This window comes from Choloepus didactylus, chromosome 5 (assembly GCF_015220235.1).
Source record: "Choloepus didactylus isolate mChoDid1 chromosome 5, mChoDid1.pri, whole genome shotgun sequence".
Lineage (NCBI taxonomy): Eukaryota > Metazoa > Chordata > Mammalia > Pilosa > Megalonychidae > Choloepus > Choloepus didactylus.
In genome coordinates this window covers 12,582,530-12,608,624 of record NC_051311.1, presented here as the reverse complement: position 1 = coordinate 12,608,624, position 26,095 = coordinate 12,582,530, and the positions used below count along the sequence as shown (strand labels likewise).

The window sequence follows — 26,095 nt, the reverse complement described above, 5'->3', positions numbered from 1 at the left end:
AGTAGCCAGAGCATCAGCATTTTTGCACCACAAGCCCCAGGTCCATCACAAGCTACAGAGTAATGACAGCTTTACAGGAGGGGAGCACTGTGCTTAGAGCACACAAATCTTTTATAATGGGCACTAAGCATGCCTGCTTTGCTCTGGAGGGAGACATTATCTCTAATACACCCGACAGTAGACACACCTGCCCTTTGCAATGGAGAGAGGCGCTATCTCACTCCTCAAGGCTGTCTGCTACACAAACATCCTTGAAAAGATAGTCTAGAACAAAGAAGTCAATGCATTGCTCAACAGATGTGCAGAAAAATAAGAGAACCACAGACAATTATATTCTGTTGTGCCCTCCCTTTCTCCCCTCATTGAAGTCCTACTGTGTGTGTGAACCCCAGTGCCTCTAATGCCTTTCTGATGATCCCCCGCCCCAGACACACACACAGTCACCAAACTCACCTGTTCTCTGCTCCAACATCCTTAGGGCATTTATCTGTTGGGTGGTGGGGCAATCTGCTCTTAGAGATGTCCTTAGGCAACTGCCATTTGGTACAAATGCTGAGGGATGATGTCATTTAGGGGGGTATGAATGGATGAGAGCCCCTCCCACCACTCCTGATTTCTCATATCCATAGGAACCAGTGAGGATGAGTTATCACACACCTCGTTCAAAGTAAACACTCTATCTTAGTTTGCCAAGGGCTGCTATGACAAATACCACCTAATGGGTTGGCTTAAACAACAGAGATGTATTGTCACGCTGTTTTGGAGGCTAGAAGTCCAACACTGGGTCTCAGCAGGCTATGCTCTCTCATGGCATCTGCAGCTCTCTGGTGCTGGCTTCCATAACTCTCAGGGTTCCCTGGCTCCCATCTGTATCTCCAACACCTGACAGTCTTCTTCATTCTCTGACGACATCTGCATTTTCTTTGCTTATAGGACTCTGGTCATTATGGATGATGGCCCACCCTGATTCAATTTGGTCTCATCTAAATAGGATCTTTGAAAATCTATTCACAGATGGGGCCACACCTTCACTAATAATACCATCTTCACAGGTCCTGCTTATGAATGGGTTCATACCCCCAGGACCAGGGGTCAGAGCCTGAAGGAGATTTTCATGGGGGACATGATTCAGTCCCCAACACACTCAATAGATGTCAGCTATTGCATCAGTCAAAATACCCAGGCTTTTGCTGCAGTAACAAATCATTTCAAAATAGTAAAGGTGGCTTTCCTTTGTTTTTTATCATGCTTCCTGTCCATGGTAGGTTGACTTCAAGATCTGCATTGTTCTTACTCCAGGACCCAAGGTGACTGAACAGCTGTCCTCTGGGGCATTGCTGGTCCCTGTGGCAAAGGACAAGAACCAGGTGGAGAAACTTGCACAGGTGATTAAATGCTCTGGCCCAGAAGTCACACACATCGCTTCCGCCCACAACCCATTGGCCAGCTCTGGTGACGTGTCCCCACAGAAGAGTTAAAGAGTCCCAAACCACCATGTGCCCAGAAGGCAAAGAGAGAATATTTGGGGGACAGCAGAAGTGGCTACCATATCTTGTGTTACTATCACTAAAAATGATTATTGAAACGTGTACTGTGGCAGGGGCCATCACAATTGCATACCCAGCATCCTTTCTACCCTCATTTTTAATAACAGAACCCCAGTGTCATTCAGTTCCACCCCAACTCCCCATGCACACACAGGCAGTACCGCTCAGGGAAAAAAGACCAAATGACCCACAGCCCTAGGGAGGGCCTGAACGAGCAAAGGAGCTGCCGTTTTCTTGCCAGGCATTGATTTCAGAAAGGGCATGTGAACTCAGGCCAGTGGGTGTAAAAAAGGGGCTTCAAGTTCCTGGGAGCTTGTGAGAAACCTATTTCTCAGTCTCCTTAAAGAGTTTCCAGAAATGACCTTGTCTTTCTTCGTGGGGGATGGTGCGAGCACAAACATGATGCCTGACACCAGTGGCCACCTCCTCGCCACCAGCCCGAGGAAGAGATCACTGCAGCAAGCCAGGGAGGGTTGGAGTTGGGGCTAGTTGGGGCCAAGGGTGGCAAGAACCCACCAGGGGCAAATGGCCCTTGGTCTAAGGTCCACACCACAGCTGTCCACCCCGAGAAAATTTGCCTCAAGCCCTGGCAATGCAGACATTTAACTGGCCTGCTCTGCAGCTGTAGAATGAATCTCTTAGGAAAGATCTTTTACACAGCCTGGAAGGAAGGACTGGTCTTAAGACCCATGATTAACTCACCAATTGTGATCTTCAGCACAGATTTCCTGCTGCTCCTCTTTTAGCCCTCTTGAGAGATGTCTCTGGAGGGTTCAAGTGCAACTTCCTGGGCCAGATCCTTGGATAATTGAGTACCTTGCATTGGCTGAGCTGCTTCTTGGCGTGACAATTAGGCCAGACCTTCAGGTTTCCATAGGATCAAGCCAGGCGATTCCCTTGGTTAGATTCTGATGTGCGTTATGTCATGGCTGAGCAAGCCTGTGGCTTTGATTTCTGGAGTTGGGTTTCTTTAAGCCTTTTCTTACATCATCTACTCCAAGACATATCAGGTTCAAGGCAAAAGGCACGTCTTAGATCAATATCCCACAGCACGGAAAGGCCCGGCAAGCTTCTGGCTGGGTTACTAGTCTTTTATTTCCTGTGCTGTTCTAGTTCATATGAAAGGGGAGAATTACTTATCTTTTTATCCGGCCATAAACCCTGGTTTATAGTTAGACAGGTTTTTACAGGAGGCTAAAAGGGCTGTTTTTCATGAAGAGGGCGGAATGATAAGAAATGTCTTCTCAATGGCAGCTCAGTGATTCAACCAAAGCACAAGTTGCTCCAGCCTGTGAGGGATTATTACCCATGCGTGATCAATGGCCAGTGGCTTGCCAGCTCACCCCGGAAAAGAACTGGAGGAAAGAGGTTAAAATTGCAGCCCGGGGATTTTGGGTGAGACTGGCCTTGCAAAGAAGTTCATGAAAGTTTCCCAACGGCTCAAACTGCTGTTGGGTCACAACAGGTACTCCCCTGTTGTAGTACACCAGGGAGTGACTATTTTAAGGGGGATGGTAGTGATAGGCTGGTTCTCAGAAAGCAGAGTAGGGATGGCCCGTCTAGATAAATGCTGCTGGGTTTAAGTGTTATTTTCAAGGTCACTCAGGCAGTTTTGTGCTGGCATAAAAATGAAGGTCTACTCTCTGAAGCAAAGATTTCACGTCACAAGACTTGAAATACTAGAGGAACCTCAGCTTGGGGTGCTCTTTCTACCTGTCTTCCTTTCTCCTCTGGCTAATTTTTATTCCTCTGTCAAGATTGAGCCCCTCTAGCTGCCCCCGGGGCAGGCCCCTGCTTTGGTCCTGGCCGTAGGCTTCCTGGGAGGCACCTGAGCCCAGGCCAATGGGCACCCGGAAGTCAGTGGCTGCGGAGATCAGTTTTGAGGGGGATGCCCAAGGGCCTCCGCTGCTGGTGGGTGGCAGAATATTAGCCAAGCAACTCTGGGGAGCCCCGGGCATTACTTTGGAAGGAAATTCAGGGTACGGAGTGAATTTCCTTTTACTCAAGCCAATGGAGACCTGCCCACAAGGAGGTTATAGGCTACTGGGAAAGGCAACATATAAATACAACGTGGAGATCCCCAGACTTTGCCTGTCAGTAACTACAAATAACATCTATTTCCTTTGTCACCTCAAATACAAGGGTGCCAGCCTGTAACTTTCTACTCAGCATCTAGCACAGGGCCTGAGGAGTGTAGTAAAATGTGTTGCAACAAATTAATGAACTGCTTGCAATTATGCACAAAGGGCTCATCCCACCATCCACAGACTGGGGACAACATCGAAAAAGCCTGAAGTGGCTTTTGTTCAAGTGGTTTATTAGCCTGAGGGAATGAGGCCTGAAGTTTTCATATGAACAGTAGTTAGTATGTATTAACCACTTGTTGGAGGTACTGTCCTAAGTTCTTCACAACAGGCCTGAGAGGGCGGTACTATTACTATCCCCAGTTAATAGAAGAGGACAATGTGGAACAGAGAGGCTAAGTAACTGGTCCTGTATAACACAGCTCAGGAGTGGCCGAGCCAGGCTTTGAACCCAAGCAGTCAGGCTCAAAATGCTCCTTCTGAACCCCTTCTCTAACTGCCTGTAAACCAACTCTTTTTGGGTAATGTTTAAAATAACACCTCCTGCCCCCACAGCCACCCCAGTGATACATGCTTAATGCAGTAGAACTTGAAAAACACAGGATAGCCCCAGGGGAGGAGGGAATATCATCCCCACAGGGATAACCACTGTAATACTGGGGTATATTTCCTTATTTATACTAACATTATTTGTATTACATATTATAGTAGGTATGTATATATACTTACATACATAAGCATATTACATATTATATATAATACTATGTTACTTGTTATACATTTATAAACATTTTAACAGAAGTAGTACATTTTACAAACTATTCTAAATATTTAGCTTCATATTATTATTTATGTTCCATTGTAAATAAATATTCTCATTCATCATGGCTACAAATTATTCTGTGGAGCACATCTAACACAATTCGTGTAATTGGTCCTCGACTGCTGGGCGTTCGGGTAACGTTGCCCTTGTTTGAACTGGTAGTGCAAACTTCAAAGGGGCGTACAGTGACAAGCGAGTCCCCTCCCTGTCAGCACCTGAACCATCTGGAACCCCTCTCCAGAGGCAGCCTCTGTTCCCAGAAGCCTGTGTTTCCTTTCAGAGATAAGACACAGACATATATTTTTTAAAGACTTGATCTTGGGGGAATCTGAAAAGAGTGTTTTATTCATTTTGCCTCATAAGCATTGAAGTTTGACACTGTCGTGATTGTCAAAAAAAAAAAAGGTAAGTAATGTGTTTTTGAGGAAAAGCCTACTTGGTGATAAATATAATGTTTCTGGCTCAGCCCACAAGCAAGGAGTCTGCAGTGGACACTGGGGCATCCCGAGGCTGAGAGCAGGAACCTGTGGGAACCCCTAGTGAAGAGGGTAGTGCGCCGTTTTCCCAGCATCCGTGATATTGTATGTGCACGCTCATCACAAAAGAGTGAACCAGTGGATTCATTTTGAAGGAATTATGAGATATCTGAGAAACTATCATCCCTTTCTGCCCGTTGGCCTGGCACACCGCAGGCTGACCGCGAAGCTGGTTGAGTGATGAGAGAGACTGGAGCCTCCGGGATTGTGTCCTGCAGGAGGGCAGTTCCAGAAGCCCTGGTTGGGCTCAGCAAGGCCACTGGAGTTCAAGGCCATTGGGCACAAGGGAGCAGAGGTTCCGATCCAGAATACCAAGCAGTGGGTCACAGGAGGGGAGAAGCAGGTGAGCCGAGAACCAAACCGAAAGCAGCTGCAGGCAACAGGAAGCCGTAAGGAGGAAGTCCAGGTGACGCCCTGCCTAGGCAAAACAGAGTACAGGTGCAGGGAAGGGTCCCTTCAGACGAATCCCACACACAGTTGCGCTGGCTGCTAAATCCCTTTTTGTGGGCTCTTTGGCTCTCTCCCATCGGGAGAACATAGGGGCCTTAAAGAGTCTTCTGTGACTTAACAGTGTCTCGGTAGTGTGCCTCACTTCAGTGGCCTCGGCTCTGATCAACATCTGGCTGTTTCCCCTAGAAGGATGAAGGTTCACTACCAATTTTAATAGGCAAAAGAAGTGGGTGGTATCAAAAGAGGCAGCAGCATAAAGGAAGTAACTTCCTGGCCTCCTGGAGCAGCTACTTTGAAGGGGATATGCAACCTCTGCTAAGACACTTCAGCCCACCAATATTTTCAATTCTTATTAAAACTTCCACGTATATGTTTCTCTTGATACCCAGACTACTGTTAATTTTTATGGAAGTAAAGAAGGGTTTATTGATTATAAAATTAGAGAAAACAAGGAGAACGGGATGAACGATAATGAAAGAATCTTCTCTGTGTTTTAGAAAAAAAAATCAACTGATACCCATCTAGTTTAGCTTAGATGGTTGAGACATGGCCAGAGTTATAAATAATAGCAAAGATTATTTCAGCCTCCAGGAATTTTTCAAAACCACATTATTTGTCTATTTATTTTTTTGCCAATCCATCCCATTTTCTTTTTCTCAAAAGCTGAAGAAGAAGGAGAATCTGGAACCCATTTTAAAGTTTTGTTAAAAATCATGCTTGCCACAGTCCGATTTCTTTCAGATTTTGTCCATCTTTCACATCCAAAATATAATTCTATAGTAGTATTCATGGCCAAGTGGATTTCTATTTAAAAGTACGGGAATCTAGAATTTGCCTTTTAGAATTTCTTTTCTAATAGAATTTCAGCTGTCCTGGTCCACCCTATCTGTCTCTTTTAAAAATCTCATCCATATTTACCTGGCCCAAGTCTCTATACTTCTATTCTGCCCAGGCCAGAATAACTTAAGCAACGGGAAAAAAAAATTGAGAGCGATAATACATGTTCCTTATATACATGGCATTCTTCTTTTACAGATTCCAAATTTAAGACTAGGGAGTGAGAACATTGTCTTCTAAATATTTGTGGGTTGGATCTTGGATCCAGCTTCCTTCGGTTGAAGGTATTTCATATGAGAGGAAATACTTGGCATCAATATCAAGGTTATGATTTTATAAGAGCCATCTGTTATCTTCCTTTGTTACAGCACCCTATCTCATTCCCACCCCTCTCCCAGTAGGCCTTCCAAACTAATGGATGGTTAGAGATTAAAAAGCTCTGCCTTTCAATTGAACACATTGTTTCCATTGCTGCAGATCTCTCTGGGCCTCTTCCATCTCCAACTCCAACATAGAGAAATCGGTAATTTTATTTCAATGAAGGTTAGTGTAGCAGATTGAATCGTGCCTCGCCCACCCCACCCTCACTCCTCAAACAAAGACATATTCAAGTTCTAATCCCCGGTCCTATGAGTTTGGACTCATTTGTAAATGCGAGCTTTGAAGATCCTATTTGAATGAGGCCAAAGTGAATCATGATGGGTCTTAATTCTTATAAGGAGAGAAAATCTAAACAGAGACACAGGCAACCGAGCAGGAGCAGAAGCCAGAGGAGAGACGGAGAGAAAGCGCCATGTGATGGTGATGGAGGTGGAGAGGCACCCACAAGCCAAGGAGCCCCAGGGTTTTCAGCAAGCCACACCGGAACACTACAGACCCCGGGAGAAGCATGGCCCATCAACACCTTGATGTGGGACTTCCAGCTTCTGAAACTGTGGGACAATTCAGTTCCTGTGGTTCAAGCCACAGGAATTTGTCATAGCAGCCCCAGCAAACTAAGACTTAATAACACACTTTTAATCTTGCAACATTCTTAAGGAATACTGGATTAGGAAATCCCACGAGCATCTATGGTTCATGTTTGGAAATCTCAGGGAATATCAATTACATCTGGCCACACACCAGGCCTCCCTCGGCTTCTCCATATCACTGATCTCATTTCTTCTCACTCCCCAATATACCCCAGCTGAGAACCCTTCCCACATGCATCTCGCACATTTTCACCCAGGTTTGTCCATGCACCCCAGACTGTAAGAGCATTTATAGGGCACCTACTGTGTGCAGGGGGAGCAGCATGTTTTATTCTCCATCCTGCCAATTCCTTGATTACAAGACTGGCTCAGAATATCTCATCCCAGAAAATATTCTTTGCTTAATGATATCCTTCTCTGATGTCTCCATAAATATGTGTCCTCTGGTGAACAGTTCTAAGACCGTCTAAGGCAGGGTTACCCCAGGTTTTTAACCAGGAAGGAATAAATTTGACAACACAACACCCTGTGTGAACACATACACACACTCCCTCACAAATATAGTTAACCAAAACAAAGTTCCACATAAATAGTACTTACTCTTTCTCTTACACTGTAGGGCATGCTTTAGTAATTTTAATTCTATTTCTTAAGAAGAAACTTGCTGGTCCTTTTCCACAAAATTGATTTCAGGACCAAAAGTTTGAAAAACACTGTTTAAGCAACTCTGGATATTTAGGAGGCATAGAAGCTAATTAGCGATTCTAACAGAGGAACCCATAATTCAACCAGGAGGTGGTTTGAGGGAGAATGTTTATAAAGTATTATCAGAAAAGTGACAATTGCTCCAAATAAGGTATTTACAAACAAATGCTAAATTTGACCAAATCCTCTGATTTTCTAAGAATTCATTCATTTCTGAAAGAGACATTTTTTTTTTGACCCATCAAGTCAATCTAGACATCACATTTACAAAAACAGGAGTGGTGCTTTCCCTGCAGGGGCTCACAGTTTAACGGTGGATGCAAGAAAGTGGATCAATGATTACAGTTCCACGTCCTAAGATCAGGGAGGGGCACCTCATTTAGAAAGGGGTGGCAGGCTTCCAGGAGTGAGTCCCCAGAGGAGAGCAACGCCTTCTCTCCAGACCGATGAAGTTGGAAGTATTCGTGTTCACAGCACAAGAAACTGCTAGACTGGGCAGGGCCAGGCAAAGCAAAGGGTGCAGATGGGGCATTGGCCAGAAACCAGCAAGCAAAGGAGTCTGAATTTTCTTCTGAGACCTAAAGGGAATCTACTGAGGTTCTAAGAAGGGCAGAGGGATAACCAGATTTCTGTTTTAGAAAGAAGCAGTGTGAGGGATGCTGGCTGGCTGGGGAGCTAGGCTGGAGGTGGGGAATCTTTGTAGCCGGCTGGTGCTCAAGTCCAGAGAAGAAATGGTCCAAGTGTCTGAAATGGTCAAAGTGTCTTTGAATGGTGAAAGTGTCTGAGCAGTGGTGGTAGGCATGGAGCAGAGAGGAGGCCTCGAGGCTTTACAGATGCGGTAGCAAGTGGACTGGAGCTGATTAAGTGCAAGGAGTGAGGCCGAGGAGCAGGTCTCGGATGACTCCCGGGTTCCCGCAGCCTGAGGGTGGAGTTTGTACCATCTGTCCACTCAGATGGTGAAGGCAGTGGGAGGACAAAGTTCAGGAAAAGAGCTTGATCATGGGTGTCCTGAGTTTGGGGTACCTCTGATGATCCAAGAGCTACTTGTCTAGAAGGGTCTGGAGCTTGGGGAGAGGCCTGGCCTAGTGTTAGATGAAGTCAAGAGTTGGACCAAGACACAAAGGAAAGACTAGGAAATGGCACCAGCAGAGGACTGGGGGTGAAGCCCCGGGACAGCTGCACAGTAAGGGAAATGACTGATCACTCGCTTAGATGTTTCTGGCTAGTGTGGGGTCAGCCCCTGCCCTTCCTGCCTTCCCGGGCTGTAAATCCCTCCCAGCTCTTCTGGGCAGCAGGAGGAAGAGTCACGGAAGCACTTATTCAACAAAGTTCCTGCTTCAGGAATCCACAGCATCGTGCGGACAGCACAGGAGATGGCAGAGGGCACGGCTGCAACAGGGCAGGAAAGGGCAACAGTGGCTGGTCAGGAGCAAAGGATAAGGGTGAGCTCTGAAACGTTTTCTGGGGTAAGGGTCCCAAATTCCTGCGGTATTCCCAATCTTTTCACACCTTGGAGTGTGTTGGTGCTGGAGCAGGCCGAGGAGGTGAGTGACGCCTGTATGTCTTCCAAGGGCCCGTGGTGCTGAGTGGAGAGCACTGCTTCTCTGCTAAATCTCCAGTCCTTCAAGCTACGCATCACTGCGCTGACTTTGTATGTGCGGTGACCACAGCTCAGTCTCTATAGAGGGATGCGGGCAGGGTAGACAGTGATTAGGGAGGGCCGGAGCTCCAGTCCTGTTAGAAAACTTCAGGGCAGTGAAGCTCCCCTTTCGATTTTCTGATGGAGGCTGGTCTCACATCAGCTTGGTGCAGCACTCAGGGGTAAAAACTAAAACGTCTAGCACTCAGAGAGAAACAGCCCGGGTTGGGGAAAAATTAAATGTCTACTGAAACAGACAAGTAACAGAAGAGTGGATTTGATGTTTGTAAATTTATCTGCTGCTTTGCAGGTTACCAAGTACTTTCACAAACTCATTTAATCTTCACAAACGCATCAGCATCACCAAGGGAACTTGGTAGAAATGCGAATTCGCCCGCTCCACCGCAGCCCTACAGAATCAGAAACTCCCGGGGTGGGGCGCAGCCGGCTCGGATGTGGCTGAAGTTGGAGAACCCGCGACGTAGGATGCAGTTCTCCCTGCCGAGACGGGCAAAGCGGAGCGCGTCGTGACTTTTTCACAGTTGCGAGTGGCCCGCCGGGGCGCTCCCCCTGACAACTGGCCGCGAGCGCCGTGGACGTCAACGTTCGCCGACGTGGGTGTGTTTTATCTCCGGAACGTCTGGCAACTCAGAGCGCCCGCGGGGTAGCTGTCAAGTAAGAGGCGCCCCTGGGGTCTCGGGAAAGCGGCGGCCGGAGCCTGGTGGGAGCTCCGCGGGCCGCCGGGCTGCGCTCGGAGAGTATGCGCGTGTGCGCGGCGGCGCGGGCACGGCGCCGGGCGGGCGGGCGCGCGCCGAGGGGGTGGGCCTGGCGGCCGGGCCGGCCTGGCACGCGCTCCGAGCCACTCAGCGCGCCCGGCGGCCGACCCCGGGGGCCTATAATTAATCCACCGCGCTGGCCCGCGGCGCGGAGACGCTGGGGAAGGAGGCGCCGGGTCAGCCCTGACACACCTCGCCAACTTGCTCCGTTCGGCGAGTTGGACTGGGCCGGACGTTCTTGGCCCGACAGCGAGCTCCAGCAGGGAGCCCGCCGCCGCCTCCGCCGAGGTCCCGGGCCAGGGTGCGCCCCTCGGGCGGGTGCCGCGGCCGGGAGCGCAGTGCGGACGCCGGGGCCCGGGCAGGTGTGCGGGGCGTTGGTGCCGGAGCGGGCCGAGGAGGTGAGTGACGCCGGGAAGTCGGGGCCCCGGGCCGACGCTCTCCGGGCGGGACGCGGGCCTGCGACCCTGCATTTCCTCTCCCCACCCCCACCCCCCGGCCCCTCCGGAGTTCCCTCAGGGCCTGAGTGGGGAAGGCGACCCTGCTGGAGGTGTGTTTACTCGCGCGAAAGCGAGAGTCATTCGATTCCTGCCACTCCCCCGCTTCGGGCAGTGACACGCAGACCTTCGGCTCGGCTGAGGTCGGAGAGCCCCCGGCGCCCCGGGGCTGGAGCTGCACTGGAGCTGGCCCCAAGCCTTTTTCTAGCCCCAGGACCCAGGGGACGTGACATGCGCAGCCCTCCCCCTCGGTCCTTTTAAATTTCGAGGGGAGGAGAGCGAGCAAGGCAACTGGGGTATGGAACACAAACTCCGTTTGCAAACACAGTAAAAACTGCCTTGCCAGTGTTTTAAAACAGGACGTGCACACGACTCGTCGTGGTTTCCTCGGGACACCTGGCCCGCGAGGGGGGCGACTCGGGGGGCGCGCAGGTGTCCTGGGGCGCGGGGACAGCTCGGGTCCCCTCCGCCCGGGGCACTGACTCCAGCCCCGGCAGGGCGGCCCCAGGATGGTCCCGAGCGCTGGGTAGTGGGTCATCCGCGATGGGAGGCACGGGGGTCCCTGCGCCTGGCTCAGCCCCCTGTCCCGGATCCGCCGTGCCCTCCTCCCTGGTGGCCCGGCAGAGGGCGCCAGCTCGCGGCCGCTGTGCCGGGCGGTGAAGGGGAGGGGACTGGTGCGAGCCTCCAGGTAAGGAGCGAAATGAATCATCCCGAGAAGGGGGGACCCGGGTCCTCGCTCTGCGGGAAGAAAGCGAGGAGTGGCCGTGGCGCTTCCGAGAACTTGGGGTTTCTCCAGTCCGGGGGAAAGCGGCAATTCCGAAACGGGAGGTGTGGGAAGCGCTCGGTTAGGTGAGGAGCGTCCCTCTCGCGCGGTGGCCCCGGGAGAGAGCAACGGCCGCCAGGGGTAAGGCCTGGGACACTAGGGATTCCCCGCTGCGCTTCCCCCTCCACCGTCCTGGAGACCCGAGGTGGGGTCCGCATCCTTCGGGATCGGGTGAGTCCTGCCGGGGGACGGCGGCGGCAACCCGGGAGCCCCCCCGGAAGGCGAGGGGGGAGGGCCGAGGCCCCGGCGGCTGGGATCGGGTGTCCCCGGAGGCCCGCGGGGTCCCGGAGCAGTAACAAAGGCGCGGCGCAGCCCCTGCTCCCCCACTTCCGTCCCCGCCGCGCCCGGGCGCGCGCCCTCGGGAGGTGCCGGCCCGGCGGCGAGGGAGGATTTCCCTGCACCGAGTTTCGGGAAGTTTTGCTAGCGGCCCGTTAGCGGGGAGGAGGGGCTGGGGGCGGCAGGGCCCGGCTGCGAGCCCGCCCGCTTCCTCCGGGGACGCGCCGGGCGGTGGTGTGAGCGCCCGCGCCCCGGCCGCCCGCGCCCCGCTTCCGAGCCGAGCCCAGCGCTCCCGCTGCCCGCGCCGCGCGCCCTGCCTGCGCGCTCCCGTGCCCCAACCCGGCGGGGCGTGGACGCGCGCGCTTCCCCCAGGGGCGGGCGTGGCCTGCTCCTCCGGGACCAGCCCCCGCCCCGGGCGCCGGGAGGTGGGGCCCCCGCAGGCGCTGCGGGCATTCCCGGAGGGCGCGGCGTGAAGGCGCGCGTCCAGGCCGCGGTCGGGGTCAGGTGCGGGGTTAAGCGCCTCTGGCGTAGGCTTTGCAGCTTATTGCCACTGCGAGTTCCGCGGAAGGGGAGAGGCCAGCAGTGGAAATGGAGAGCGCTACTTGTTTCCGCCGAGGCTGTAGTGACGCGGTGCAAACCCCGGCACCGGCAGAAGGATGGCCACTGAAAGGCAGGGGCGGCCTCTCCGCTGCGCGCCAGATTCCCGGGAACCGACCGAAGAGAAAGCGGGGGCACCCTGTCAGGGTGGAACCCTGGCGCTCAGTAATCAGTGGATAGAATTCAAAAGTTTTCTTTTGTAGTCCTGTTGTAAGGAAAGCGCCGCAGCTAGTTTTTAGGAAGTGCCTGGTGGACGTGAGAATCTTAGAGACACACAGCGGAAGGGTCTTTTTTAAACCTCACAGCCCCCTCCGAGGGGGGTGTTTCCATTTTGCAGAAGGATAAACCGAGGCCAGCAGAACCACGAGCCTGTCCCGCCCCAGAGAGGACTGCTTATTCATTCCGGTTTCTTTGGCAAAGAGTGTTGCTGATCTGAGAGCCAGGGCTTAGGTTGTAACCCTGGGATGCCTGTTAGACGTTGATGTTTGATGGACTTTACACGTATGGATGGCTTTTGTTAGAGCCAGTGCCTCAAGTAAACCGATTCACTTAAAACTTATGGTATAAGAGAATTAAGGCTTCTTCCCAAACCCTGAGAATTTCCCGACAACCCCAAAGAGAGTCTGCAATAGCTGTCCTTTATGTGGTGTCTTATGCGAGCTCTGTTGGGCTTCCCTGTTGCTTGAAGCTCATTTAAGCTTTGTGGCTTTGCCACTGTGCTGAATACTTGTTTAAAATCAAGTGAAGTCTGCCTTAGAAACAAGACCACCCCTTGTCTGACTGGCTGACATAGAGTTAAAACTCTCATATTTCTTTTGGGTATCTAAGAATATGGTTTTGTTCACACACATGCAACATGGAGCTCACGTTGATCATTAAGGGACTTTGGTATGGTCCTGTATGTATTTGAAACTGTTGCCTTAAAGAAAGATGTTTGATGCTCTGAGATGACAGGCTGTGACTCAGAGTGTCCTAGTGCTGTGCTAGTTGCAGAGCCAGTGGGGCTTGGCCATTCAAGGCAAGACTCTGAAGTCATGATGGCAGGGTTCAAAAGCCGCCTCTGCCCTTAGCAGCTTTGTAACCTGGAGAAGTCACTCAGCCTCTCTGAGCTTCCCTTTCCTCTTCTGAAGTGGGGAACATAGTAGTACCCCTTACTTTCAAACTGGGAGGATTAAATTAGATAATCCATATAAGGTATTTAGCACAGTGCCTCGCACATAGTAGCTGCTCAATAAATGTTAACTATTATTAATTAATGATGACAATGAGGTTGCTGTTTAAGAATGGAATCTTTCCTTTCCTTCCTCCTCTCATCCAGAGAAAGTAGCTCACAATTGCTTTGAACTTGCCATTTTTCCTAGTTAATACTGCAGTATCGTGCAGTCAGTGATTACTCCTCCTTGTCAGCAAGTGGGGGTGGTTGGTAGTGATGGAAAACTGCCCAGTTGCCCAAAGAATTTACAAGGGTCTTGGGAATGGCGGGTCACTCCTCCTAGTTTTACCACTGTAATTTTGCGGCCAGCCCTCCAGCCATTTCCCTTTCATTTAAATTTAAAGCCAGTCCTAATGGCCAACAGGACAGGACTTCAAACAAAAAACCCTCAAAATCAAACTACCTGGAGAAAAGGAAGCAAATATTCTCTTTCTGCACTGAAGAAAAATATCTGCTTCCATAAAAATTGTGCTGGCCCGATCTTGGCAGGAGGAACCATTTCCTTGGAAAGAGTATTTTCTGAGACCATTTAAAGGTGAGCCACTGACTTGGTAGAGGAGGAAGAAGAGCTTGAGATAACCTTTCAAAACTATTTGTCAAAAACTATGAATGAGCCTGAAAATGGTTAAACTAGCTTGGCACAAAGAGTTGCAGTTCGATTGACTAGTGAACAACCAGTGTTGCTATTTCCTGTATTAAAAACCTTGAAACCTTTTCGATTTAGCAAATACAAGCTGAGAAATAGTTTTCTTTGTGGATGCCAGGTCTTTTTTTGAAAGTACCTCTTGTGTTGTTTTTATAGTTGTCAATTTTGTTTTTGTTTTTATCTTTTAAACAGTAGTCATGGACTGAAGCAGTAGAAGCCTTATAATGTCATTAAACACCACTCGGTTGTGTGAAGTGGAAAGTTATCTCCCCGAAGTGCATTAGACCAGAATTCAGGAAAGGATTGCCACCGAAAGCATTACACCACTGTGTTACGGCACGTAAAGGGTTAGGACCCACGTCCTGCTTTTGTGCAAGGTCTTTGCATTTGTAGCCACTTGTTGCTCTCAGGCGGGGAAGAAAGAAGCAGCTGCAGGGCATGCGCCAGACCTGCTCTGGTCTGTGGCTTCCATTGTAAGGTAGATGAACAGGCAGCATTATTTTGGATCACATAGCAGCTTGTTCAGAAGCCTCCTGCATTCCCCAGCTGTTCAACACTTCTTCACATATGGGGGAAGAACTTGCCAGCTGCTGGGGGCAACTGTACTTACATTTGCTGCTTTTGTGCAGTAACCATGGAAGGTAAAAATCCAGGAGCCTTTGTTAACTGTAGCCATTGTAATAATAGTCTTGTTTGTTTCTGTTATGTCAATGTTATTCCAGATACAGTCTATCAGAGCAGAAGGTTTAAAAAGGAAATGTCAGAATTAACATTCTTTTTTCCAAACTAATCAGCATGTATAGTTTTTCTGTATCGAAAACCTAGGCTGCTTTCATATTTCATTGACTAACAAAAGAATGGGTCTAACAGTAAAATTAATTGTTTATTTTTAATAGCCATATGAATCAGGTGTAATTATATAATACGTTTTTCTATTGTGTGAAATGCATAAAAGTTGCGACACGTGTCCAGACAATGCTTTCCCGCTTTTCAGAAGATTAAATTATTTTGCATTTGTTAGACCTGGAAGGTACTTGGCCCACACTCCTTGTTTTATGGAGGAGACAACTTCGGTTTCCAAGAAGCTGTTATTTATACAAAGCGATTGGGCTGTTTGGTTTAATTTAGCAAATCTTATGTTGAGTGTTTACAATGTGACAGGCCTGGGAAAGCTCTGAAGAGGGATGAGGCCCAGCCCAGCCCTGAACGGACTCTCAGTTGAGAGACAACAGATATAAATAAATACTTAAACTACAATGGGGTCAGGGCTGGAGCAGAAGCAGCACCTTTTTGTTTTCCGAGCGTTGTTGTAATCATGTCAGCTCAAATAAAGCCAGAGTAGCAAGTTGATGTGCCAATAAAAATCGAGAAGGAGGGTCTGGGTGCAGAAGGAGAGAAGAGGTTTATCCGATTCTGAGTGCGTGTCTTTAAAAGAGACAGCCTCACCCTCGTGTGGAGGCACCTGTCCCTGCGCTTCCTGCCCGTGCCCTCAGGCACATTTTGCTTTCCTAAGTATTGTCGAGGGAGGTGCAGAAATGCTCCCTAGTAGCTACAGCATAAATCGCAGTCCTTCATTGGGATTCAGTCAGTTCCAATCCCCTTTGTTCTGTAAGAGGTTATAAAATAAACCATAATCACGTGGACGCTTCTTTGACTCGGAATCTCATTTAACTCTTAGGGGCTCTTGTGCAAGAAAACGGCTGTTGCTTCCGATCCCCTAGTGACTTCAAGTTGCTGATTTAGACCCCAGGATTCTAAACTCTTTAATCCTCTTCTGGACTCTATTTACACATTCTTGCATCTTTAACCTCTTCCTTTTTGCACGGTCATGATAAATTTTTCTAGCATTTCACTTTCAGTTGGTTTACTGTCATTCTCATCCGAGACTCTGAAAACTCTGTTGGGTTCTTAGGGCTGATGGCAGGGAGTCTCTCTATTTTGCAGAAAGGGAAACCGAGGTGTGCAAGCAGTTGGGAGCCCAGCCTGGGCTAGGATCAGAACTAAAATCTCCTGACTCAAAATTTCAGCACTTTCGTTAGGTGAGTCTTTGGAGGATCACCTTATACAAAGCTAGAGTTTAGTCCTTGAGGTTCATTGAGCTTCACCTTGGTGGTCCTCGCTGGGTTTTTCCCGGGGATCATTCTCTTTCTCAAGACACTTCTCTGCACATCAGAATTGTTCTTCTATCTGTTACCTTTCTAGGTCTTGTCTCTCAAGTGCATTTGCTTCCTTCCTATCACACACCTGCACATGTGTGCACACACGGGCATGCACACATGTGCACAGCCACACCCACATATACACAGAGGCCCAACATGGTTATTGAGCCCATTATCCTTCTCCAGCCAGCCCACCCCTTTCAGAAGGTGACTTCCAGTTTACTGCACAAAAGTGCTTATTGCTATGGAATGGCTTGGGTGCTACAAAATTCCAGATGGACGTCACGCATGTATACCTGTGTGATCTTTCCCTCAGGGAACTGTTGGAAAATGGGCCCCCTGGGTTGTGGTGACCGTGTTGTTCCTTCAGCACTTAGAGCTAAGGAACAACAGCCAGTTCCTGTAGGAGGAAGAAGATGATGGGATGGGCTGGGGGGTGCAGACAGAGGAGGGCCCCTCCTTTGCTCAGGGCTGCTCTAGTGTTACCTTGTGCAGCCACAGTCCTGCTCCCCACCCACACCCTTATAGCTCTCCCCTCTCCCGTTCCCCCATCCCCAAACTTTGGCAGCTTTCTTCTCATCCTGGGACCCTTTGTTTTCTCTCTGGATGTTCTGTCCCTCCTGCTGCTGGTCTGTGGCTGCTGCCCAGTGCCCCCCACCCCATCCCCACCCCCGCAGTCTTTGATTTCAAGTGTCTTTGGGAAGCCCTCGCCTGGGAAGCCCTTATCTCCATCTGTCCTTGGTGTTTAATTGCCTTTTCCCCTCTATCAGCCTTGCTCTTTGACTTGGGAGAAGTCCTCCCCACCCCACCCCCGCCCTTGCCATCCCCCCTGATTACTTCTGCCAGCTTTTCCTGGTGGTTCCTCCAGCGGCTTAGGCAGCCCTGCCCAGCCCCTCCTCTGTCCAAGCTGATCCTTTGTGTCTGCAGTTTCCCAGGCTTTCCAGTCCCTGGCTTTGTTTCCATCCTAAGCCGCTTTCTTTCTTTCTCTCTTCCTTTCCCTCCTCCCCTTTCTTGACAGCGCTTCTTGAGGAGTATATATTTTTTCTCTTTTATTTTTTTCTTCTCAACAATTCACAAACCTTTGCATCCTGTTCCACTATCACCTTTGTGTAGCTTAATAATTACATTAAATACCCTAGCAAGATTTTATTTCAAGAAAGCTTTTGCTTTAAAAAGAAAATCGGTTCTTTGGAATCAAAACTTGGAGGCACCGGCTTTGCAACTTGTCAGGTCAGGGCATTTCAAAGGCCTGGGCTTTGGGGAAAATTGTTTGGACTTTATTTTGGCTTTCCCTTCACAGAGCAATACCTTGGAAGTAACTGAAACATGAGCTTGTTTTTGGATAACCTTTTCCTTTGCAAATGGAAATTGTACATACACAGAATTCATGTTTGGGGTTTTGTTTTCCAAATTTCGTTTTTGAAAGATGTTGGGAGGAAGTTTGTGCTCTGTAACCAGTTTGGCTCACATTTGTGTTATGAGCATTTGTTCTTGGTAAGATTGTAACTGGGTCCTGTTCAAGAGGCTCAGGTGTATTTCCTAGCAGCAACCCTGTATCTGTGAAATCCTGGGGATACAGGTCTTAGGACATCCTCACAGACTGATCCTGCTTTAGGAATCTACTTTTCTCCCCATAGCTCTGAACATGGAGGGGTGTGTACAGGGTCAGGGATGGAGCAGGTTGGCCGCTGGGAAACTGTGGGGAAGGATGTTCTCGCTCTGTCTTGACCCACAGCTGCAGGGACTGACAGCAGTGGTTGGCACTGCCCCTGCTTGGCTGGGGCACATGGCAATGTTTGCCCTGAGCTCTGCAGCTTGCCCACCTGGGGCTTGCTCACGCCATGAAAACTGCTCTTTTTCTGATTTTATTTATTTATTTATTTATTTGCTGACTATTTAATACATTTCTCCATGCTCCACTTTTTTGGAATTCTGAAAAAAGCTAAAGGATGCTCATCTATGCCACATGGCATTTGTTTGGTTCTTTAACTTCCCAATTAAAAGGGAGCATGGTTTTCTTGCCACAGTAGATACACAGCTCCATTCACAGCACTGGATTAGGAGTTCGTGTTAGTATGGAATGAACATACCCACGCCAGGGGATCTTTGTTCCAGCAGAGTTCTTTACTTGGTGTTGCTGGGTATCAGAAGCTTGATGTGGCCATTTGGTTCAGTTTACCTTGTCGGTCTATCTATCTGTCCTAGTTTGCTAATGCTGCAGAATGCAAAACACCAGAGATGGATAGGCTTTTATAAAACGGGGGTTTATTTCACTACACAATTACAGTCTTAAGGCCACAAAACATCCAAGTTGACACCTCAGCAATCGGGTACCCTCACCGGAGGATGGCCAATGGCCTCCGGAAAACTGTTAGCTAGGAAGGCAGCTGGCATCTGCTCCAAAGCTCCGGCCTCAAAACGGCTTTCTCCCAGGACGTTCCTCTCCAGCAAGCTTGCTTCTCTTCAAAACATCACTCCCAGCTGCACTCTCTTTTCTCCCCCCAAGTTAGCTCATTTATATAGCTCCACCGATCAAGGCCCACCCCGAATGGGCGGGGCCACACCTCCATGGGAACATCTCATCAGAATCATCTCCCACAGCTGGGTGGGGCACATTCCAAGCAAATCCAACCAGCACCAAAAACTTCTGCCCCACACAAGACCACAAAGATAATGGCATTTGGGGGACACAATACACTCAAACCGGCACACTATCTATGACAAGATCTGGAGAAAGAGCCTTTAAATTAGAATTATATAGAAACAAAATATGAAAATAACCAAACAGACAGTTCATTCAATCACCCCTTTGTTCAGCAAACATTTATTAACTATGTGTGTGTGAGAGAGCGAGAGTATGCTCTGTGAGGAGAATAGAGGAATCCCTGCCCTCAAGCAGCTTACAGTCTGCAGATATATTTGTATGCAGAGAAGCCTGGAAAAGTGTGGTGGAAGCATACTCAAGGTGTAATGGAGACACAAGAGGATGTGCTGGTGGTACCAGTGATGATGACGCTAGCAGCTGGCATGCAGGGACTGTATTCGCTATCCCAGGCACAGTGTTGGCTTTTCTTCTTGACAAGTCAAACACCTCAGGTGAGGTAAGACAGCTGACAAATGCTTGAATTTGAACTCTGATCCAAGATCACAAACTTTGGCAATACATGAAAAATGGCATTTCAGTGTCTTCCTAAGTTTACTTTTCCTTCTGATCCCATCCCCATCACCGTAGGCAGTGAAGGAAGGACACCTTGGGAGCCATTTGCATAAGTGCAGTCCTGGGGGTCCCAAACCCCACCTCACTGTTGTGTAAAGGATAGACTGGGGGATGGGGACAAAGTGCAGTCCTCTCCAGGATGACTTTTCCCTGGCACTCAAGAAGAAACTTTGGCAAGTGTGTTCTGCTTCAGGGGTGTGTCTGTATGTCTTGTCTCAGATGTCATTCTTGATGGCAGTGCGAATAGAAGGACATACCTCTGTCCTGGAACTGTGTGCCATCATTAGAAGATGCCTCAGTTGAAAATTTAGAGGTAAACATTTTTTTTTTTTTTTAAGTCCATCAGTTTTTAAGTCCAAAAGATCTAAGAATGATTTAAGATCATTAGAAGGCCTGCATTCCTGGCAGAACTGATAACCCATGAGCTCACATTTAGAGAGAACTATTTCAAGCAATGTTAGACTATTTCCATCCCATGCCTAAGAATGAGTTTGATATAAGGCTTTTAAATAAGATTTTTATATAATTTTTCATTCTGACTCCAGAAATATTCAATTAACTTTTGAAAAGCAGTCATAGTTATAGACTTCTGACATTGAGTTTCCAGGGGGGGGAAAGAAAGACATATTATGTGCCTGACAAAAAAATTATATGGTTGGGAGATGTTTTGGTTGATTATTTATATAAACCCAACATCTGTGTTTTTGTTTTTGTTTTTTTAAACTTCATCACTTTTTAAAAAACTAAAAGCTTTCAATGTGTGGCTTTTTTTCCCCCTATACTTGGTTCTCACAGTATTGGAGCAAAAGAAAAACAGCAGACAGTGAAAACACTTTTTTGCCCATGAACAAATTGATTCCATCTCTAGTGTCCAGGCCTCTTTAGAAGGAACAGAAGAAACCACAAACTTACTGTGGAAAACCCACTTCCATTTTGAGCCAGACACTGGTCCTAAGTTCAAATAGTGGTGCCTTTTATCAGGTTGCAGAACTACCAAAACTCACTAACCCACCCCTGTTTCATGTGTCTTTCTCATGTTCTCCAGTACCCTTCTCTGTCATTTCCCAATTCAGCCAGAAGTCGGCTTTTAAAAGTTGTATTACGTTTTTATCATCATCACCCAAACCTCCCTCTCCAATTGTTTTATCCTACTTGGTGGCCAGATTCATGTGGATTGCTTATGGCTTTTTTCTTACATCGTATCCCATTTTCTAAATAGTTTTCCCACTGTTTTCCATTCTTGGGACAACTGGTGGGGTGGGGGGTGGTTGTTACTGGCTGTGGAAGCAGTCGGAGTTGCCTTCATTGTACTTAGGCTTATCAAATTACTCTCTGCAAGTGCTGGTAAATATGACAATGCGTGTGGATTTAGTATTTTTTAATCTCAGTATAGACTGGGGAGTAGAGAGCATTTAAAAGAAGAAAAGAATGGCTTTCATAGTATGAGAGAATTTTTCTCTCAAGCTCTTTTTCCTATTACTATTATTATTAGTCCCTATAGCATTGTTCATAATCTAGCAGGACAAATGGCTCTTGCTGAGAGCAATGCCTTCTTAACGACGAATGCTGAAACTTTCAGCTTAAGCGCTATGAAAATGACTTGTCATGAATAATCATAATTAAACTTTGAGAGGTGAGTATTCCAATTTACAGATATTTACTGAACACCTTTATGTACAGGACACTGCTGGCACTTTCACATATCATATCTGATTCCATTTAATCCCAGCAACCACAAGTAGTAGGTGGTATTATTCCCATGTCACAGATGAGGAATGTTGAGGTTCCAAGAGGTAAAAGGACTGGCCAAAATCATGCATCTATTGGGTGACAGGATGGAGGTTTAAGTCTAGATCTTCTCACTTTAACGTTCCACGCACTTTCCAGTGGACTAAGTCAGTAAGTGCGTGTGACTGGCAACCCCGAGGAAGGCAACCCGTGTAGCAGGTGATTTCCTAAGCATTGCTTGATGCTAATGCAGTTCAATTTAACAGTACAACTGTCCAGTTAGGGTTGTAGTTTGTTTTTTTTTAAATGCAGTTTTATTGCGATGTGTTCACATATCATACAATCATCTGTGGTGTACAATCAGCTGTTCACAGTACCATCATATAGTTGTGCATTCATCACCCCAATCTATTTTTTGAACGTTTTCCTTATACCAGAAAAAGTAAAAATAAGCATGAAAAATAAAAGTAAAAAAGAACACCCAAATCATCCCCCCCACCCTATTTTTCATTTAGGTTTTGTCCCCATTTTTCTACTCATCCATCCATATGCTAGATAAAGGGAGTGTGATCCACAAGGTTTTCACAATCACGCTGTCCCCCATTGTAAGCTGCATTGTTATATAATCGCCTTCAAGAGTCAAGGCTACTGGGTTGCAGTTTGATAGTTTCAGGTATTTATTTCTAGCTATTCCAATACATTAAAACCTAAAAAGCGTTATCTATACAGTGCATAAGAATGTCCATCAGAGTGACCTCTCGACTCCATTTGGAATCTCTGAGCCACTGAAACTTATTTTGTTTCATTTCGCATCCCCCTTTTGGACAAGAAGATGTTCTCAATCCCATGATGTCGGGTCCAGATTCATCCCCAGGAGTCATATCCTGTGTTGCCAGGAAGATTTACACCCTTGGGAGTCAGATACCACGTAGGGAGGAGGACAGTGAGTTCACCCAATGATTTTGCTTAGCTAGAGAGAGAGGCCACATCTGAGCAACAAAGAGGCACTCGGGGAAGACTCTTAGGCACAATTATAAGCAGGTTTAGCCCCTCCTTTGTAATAATGAACTTCATAAGGGCAAGTCCCATGATAGAGGTCTGGGCACATCAAACCATCAGTCCTGAATGTTTGTGAGAACATCCGCAGCAAGGGTTGTAGTTTTTAGTGCTCTTAAGTTCAAGTTGGCTTTGGAAGCCTGGATTCAAGTATTTTGCCTAGTTTTTGCAAAAGACATTATTGTCCTAGATCTGTGTCCAGCTCTTTGTGAAAACACTTTTTTTTTTTAGTTTTTTTAAATGTGTTCATCCTTAAAAGACCAGTATGGTGCCAATATGGAAAGAATTCCAGCTTATAAACCCTGGAAGATGATTATTGCCACTGTTTTCTTTCTTTTTAAAAAACAACTTTATTGAGGTATGATTTTACCACTGTTTTCTTAACCTTCTGGCAGGATTTTGGGGAAAGTTTAGGTGAGTGTTAAGCCAAAATGTCTTAACTTCTGGGGCTGTATGTTATAGTCTTAGGTAAGTTACTCAGACTTTTTCTTATTACTCCACTTCTTCATTACTTGAAGAGAGGTCTTTCAAGTAGTAATTTGGGAAATTTTCAAGTTTTAAAAACACAACTAAAGAAAAGTTTGATGCTTAGTGATGTAATATGGAGTGCATAACTTCAAAAAGGAGAAAAATAGTAGCTTGATAATTTAAGTTTTCCCCTCTTGAATTGCTTCTTGATTTTCTGGATTAATAGGAGAAATGAAAGACCACAATCATTCAAAATAACAATACCTTGCACTTACATGTGCTTTATGATTTCACAAACTTCTCATTTTTACTAGTTTTGCACCCTGCAGGATGAGTTGAGCAGGACGTGTCTTCTTATCTTTCTTTTACAGATAAAGAAATCAAGGTTCACAAAGAAAACTGTCCTGTTTGGGATCATAAAGCAAGTAGGTAGCAGGATCTGGGTCTAGAATTCAGGTCGTCTGACTCCTTACTCTGTTGTTTCCACTCTTGGTTCACTTGAGCCAATAACAAATGACAGAGAGTTTCCAGTGGGCTTTAAAAAAAAAAAACTTAAAATAGTCATGGTTATTTCTAATATTATATTCATCACAAACTAAAACTTTGTTACAAAGCTCTCTCACTTCTTCCTTTCTTTTTTAATCCATTATGAGATTGGAAGGCAATGGCTGTTAGAAAAGCATAAGTTACCTGCATAAATAAAGTAGAGCTCTTCATTGGGGATGGGAAAAAAAAGTATTGGCCATGTTGAAAGATGCCCCAGGATTTGCAGAGATGAAAATGCAGATGCTGTCCTGCTTTGCTGCTGGAGGTATTGTCTCCCGGGTCTTCCTGGGATTATTGAAACAGGTGTGCTGGAAAGCTAATCTTAGCACCTGTGGCGTTTTGGACTGACTAGTCAGTGCAGGTAGGAAAAGAGCAAATGTTTTGAGCGTGTCCTCTGTTAGGCTATGTGCTCAGCATCATCTGCACCTGACCTCAGCTCTTAGTGTAGTCCCGAAAAGAAATGCATTAACTCCCAAGAGTTTAAATCTAAGTGGTGGGCCTTGTGGTATATCCAGCTTTATAAGGTGTTGAAGTTCAGAGTCTTTCAACTCTACCATTTCTGTATTCCATGATTTGTTTTTTAAGATTATTTTTCCTGAAAAGACATTCTCCTCTATCTCTTGCTTGGCCTAAAAGTGACATAAAAGAACTCCAGTAACGATGGCTTCAAAAAGAAGCCTAAAGGAAAATTTGCCAAAAGTTGTCATTGATATGGGCTGTCTGCCCATTTATTGGTAGTGTAGAGTAGTGCTTTTCAAACGTTTATGTGCATACAGTTTACCTGGGGATCTTGTTGAAGTCTTTTATGTATTCACTGGTTTTCTATCTATTCTATCAAATACTGAGAGAGTGGTATTGAAATACGTAATATGATTATGAATTTGCCTTTTTCTCCTTGCAGTTATATTCAAAATACAAGTAGCAAAAATTTTTGTTACTTGTATTTTGAATTATAGGTATTACATGCATAAATGTTTAGCATTATTATGTCCTCTTGGTGAATTGGCCCTTTATACAATGACCTTTCTTTATGTCGAGTAATATTCTTTGCTCCGAAATCTTTGATATTAATATAGCCACTTCAGCCTTTTTATGATTGGTGTGAGCATCATACATCTTTTTCAATTGCTTTTACTTTTAACCAATTTTTGACTTTATATTTAAAGCGCATTTCTTGCATGTAGTTGGATCTTGCTTTTTTTTTCCTTTCAATTTGACAATCTCTGTCTTTTAATTGGCTTACTTATACTATTTACAATTAATGCGATTATTGATATAGTTAGGTTTAAGTCTATCATCTTCCTTTTTTTTTCTATTTACCCATCTCTTGTTTGTTCCCGTTTTCCCTTTTTAACGTGCCTTTTTTTGATTACTTGTGTTTTAGTGATTCCATTTATTTGCTTATTAGCTGTATCTTTTTGTTTAGCTACTTTGTGGTTGCCTTAGAGTGTATGTTATACATCTTTAACTTATCACAATCTATCTTTAAGTGATATTATACCATTTCACATATAGTATAAGAACCTTACAATAATATATTTACATCTTGGCCTTTGCACCATTGCTATGTATTTTACTTTTCCATATGTTACTATTTTTGTTTGAGGAATTATCTTTTAAAGATATTCAAATAACAAAAAGTATATATTTACCCATGTAGTTACCATTTCCAGTGCTCCTGTTGCCTTTGTGTAGATCCATATTTCTACCTGATACCATTTTCCTTCTGCTTAATGGACTTCCTTTCACATTTCTTGTCATGCAGGATTGCTGGTGATGAATTCTTTCCATGTTTACATGTCTGATAAAGTGCTTGTTGAAAAACTATCTATTTGTGAAAGGTATTTTTGCTGGGCATAGAATTCTAGGTTGACAGATTTTTCCTCTGAGTTTTTAAAAGCTGTTGCTTCACGGTCTTGTCACTTGCATTGTTTTCAACATAAAATCTGCTGTTGTCCTGCTCCTTGTTCTTCTGTACAAAATGTGTCTTTTTTTCCCTCTGCTTGAAAGAGTTTTTCTTTTTCACTGGTTTTGAGCAATTTAGGATGTGCCTTGGTATAATTTTCTAAATGTTTCTTGTGCTTAGCTTAGATGAGCTTTTTGGCTCTATGGGTTTATATTTTTTATTAAGTTTGGAATATTTTGGCCATTATTGTTTGAAATGTAATTTCTGCTGTCCCTACTTTTGTAGACCCCAGTTTCATGTATATTAGGCTGCTTGAAGTTGTCTCCATAGCTCACTTATGCTCTGTTCAATTGTTTTACTCTTTTTTCTGTTTTTCATTTTGGATAGCTTCTATTGTTGACTTCAAGTTCATTAATCTTTTTCTTCTACAGTGTCTGCTCTGCCATTATCTCCATCCAGTGTGTTTTTCATCTCACACATTGTGGAATTCATCTCTAGAAATTTGATCTGTGTTCTGCATATTTCATGTCTCTACTTAAAATCTTAACTATCTGTCCTTGTTTATTAATTCTAATACTTGTCTCAATTCTGGGTTAGT

At 46.3% G+C, this 26,095-nt stretch overlaps 1 protein-coding gene across 2 annotated transcripts in view; it reads left to right on the top strand.

Moving 5' to 3' along the window:
• Nucleotides 1-10,247: 10,247 nt before the first annotated feature.
• The window catches only part of SVIL (supervillin), a 225,636-nt gene continuing 209,788 nt past the window's right edge, over nt 10,248-26,095 (top strand). Inside the window, exon 1 of one of the 2 annotated variants that reach the window (XM_037837957.1) lies at nt 10,248-10,267. The gene's annotated coding sequence lies outside the window, so the exon portion shown is untranslated. Of the gene's footprint in view, nt 10,268-10,438; nt 10,767-26,095 lie in introns of those variants that run through there. The other variant, XM_037837956.1, reaches the window with a different exon arrangement.